The sequence below is a fragment of the Copidosoma floridanum genome, unplaced genomic scaffold (genome assembly GCF_036245765.1).
Source record: "Copidosoma floridanum isolate Cflo_tuat_1 unplaced genomic scaffold, Cflo_Japanese_pri ptg000004l, whole genome shotgun sequence".
NCBI lineage: Eukaryota > Metazoa > Arthropoda > Insecta > Hymenoptera > Encyrtidae > Copidosoma > Copidosoma floridanum.
Genome location: NW_028321881.1, coordinates 37,937,832 through 37,940,417, shown reverse-complemented (window position 1 = coordinate 37,940,417; position 2,586 = coordinate 37,937,832).

Genomic DNA, 2,586 nt, shown 5'->3' with positions numbered 1-2,586 from the left:
TCTTTTTTATGTAAGAAGCATGGTAAGGGTAATGCGCCTACGAGGAGAGGATTAGATTCGCGTAGAAATGTCCATATAGGCGCATATCTTGGAGACGCGTGAAAGGGATATACCGAATGTGCGCCCACGAGGAGAGGAATGGAAATAAAATGTCGGCTACATAGCTGAATAGCTGAGCGCACAGTCAAAGCAAGCGACGACACGAGTTTTTTTTTTGACTCTGCAACCGAGTATATGCTATTTATATTTAACTGACTTTCTCTCACTCTTGCTTCAATGTTATCTATAAAACTTATTTAATTAAATCGTGAAACTAAATGCCCATTAATTATATGCACAGACTTTTCATTTCAATATATTATTTTTGTATTGTTAACATTTACTCCCTATACCCTGTACTCTTAACATTCCCAAAACCATTTATGTTTTTAAAAAATATATAGCTTTCACTATTTTTTAAGGTATTTAGTATAGCTTTAACCACTAATTTTTTCATTTTACACATCCTAACTGCTGTGAACTGTAGAACAAGCTCCGAAGGATGTCCACGAACATATGTGACTTTGAAAGAAGATTCATGTGTTTTTCAGATAGCTGAGATAGATGAGGCTTATACCGTTTCGTGGATTGTTTTGCTCTTAAGGGTGAAAAATCCACATCATGATAGATTTTTTTTTTTTTTTTTTTTAATTTAATTTATTATTTTGTTTTCATTTCATTTATTATGTTTCGTTTAAAAATATATATGTGTTGTCAACATTTTTTTTCGGGTACATCAAAATAAACATTGTTAATTTGACACTGTTTGTTAGCAAGGCCATTCCATAATTTTATAATACTAAAATAACTTTTAAGGATTTGAACATAATTTTTGTATTTTGAAACTCCTAAGAAACTATGAAAATCCCATTGATGACAAAAAAAGCCGGAGGCAGGAGAAAACTCATACTTTTACTACGATTATATCAAATATGATTATTTTAGTAAATTACAACTTATATCCAATTATACGTGAATATTTATCCACATACATATATTACATTTTTTGGCTTATATTTAAATTCCTCATTAATACTTTGTGGTTATTACATTGATAAAATTCGCACTACATTTATGTACAAACAGTAAAGCAGATCCTTTAGATTTTATAAATAGTGCGCATTGTAGATGAAACAGTCTTACAGAGACTGAATAAAGCTTTTTTTATTTAACACATACGAGTTTCAACCACTTGCATTATGTATAAACAATTAATCTTTTTACCTACGGTAAATTGTTATGTTTATGTGACAGAAATAGTTTCGAAAATCTTGACAGGACGTAAATTATATACAGTTACTAAAAATTTTTTTCCTCTGTTTTGAAGGTAACAGTATACATATTTTTATAGATCAAGTACTTTAAAAAAAATTAGAATTTCACAATTTAAATTGCACTTTTAACTCTCGCAACCTGTTAATTAATTTTACGTTTTATGCAACATACAATGATTTGCATAAATTTATACAATTGTTGGTTGTTGATAAGATAGACCATCAAAAAACGCCTCTAGCCATACAACGGAAGGTAGCTAATTTTTTTTTTTTTTGGTAGTTATAGTAACAGTCGTATTATCGATACTTTTAACCTCATGACACAGGTTGCTTTTAATAAAAAGCTCGCGGAACTCTTATGACGAGTAGCTTAATTTTGAAATCTTTAAAATTCTTTTTTAACAGTTTTATTAATGAATTTTCAAGAATCATAGGTAAATTAATTTATCATAAAGAAGTAGGCACGTAAATACATGAAACTAGTTTGATACTTCACGATTTTAAGAAAAAAATGGAAAACTAGGATAGACAACTGGTTGGATTTTAAGAAAACTATAGATTTTTTAAAGATTTTGCACTACAAATATATACATTGATACTATTTTAAGGGGGTTGTTGTCAACTTCAAAATTGATGTATTTGTTATGATTATTCTTAACAAAACAGGTAAATAATTCAAAAATTAGATTTTTAGAATAGAAAAATTTTTAGAAAAGCAAACACAAACGTTAAAGCAACAAATTAACATAACTTTTATCTCAGACTGTACGACTACATAGGTATTCTAGTAACATTGTAATTGGACTTCAAACTGTTATATTTTAAAAACGGTGAAGCTAGGCTTCTCCAATTTTGTATTCTTATTTTAACCGTAATGAACCTTAAGATATTTGTTTTTTAAAGATCCTTAAGAAAATTTTAAGAGTTACTAGTCAAAACGTGCATTTTCCGACAAATTCTTCATAAGAGCGTGTGTATAAGTGGCCAACTTCACGATTTTATTTCTCATTAACGATGAGGCTAGGCCCTTTAAAATTTTAATGTTATTCATGATACTAAAACATACCTCAACAAATTTTTTCAGAAATTTCTTAAAAAATGAAATATCCATCCCCCTTAACTCTTAATCAATTCTTTTGCTAGCAGAAACAGACCTAAGCTTGGCTTTAATAAGACATGAATTTGTAGTTAAAAATTTTTTTTAGCTCACACAATTCTTGACTCTGAATAATCCGTCAGGTTAGCATTATAAAGAGTCTTTTCAGAGTAAAAG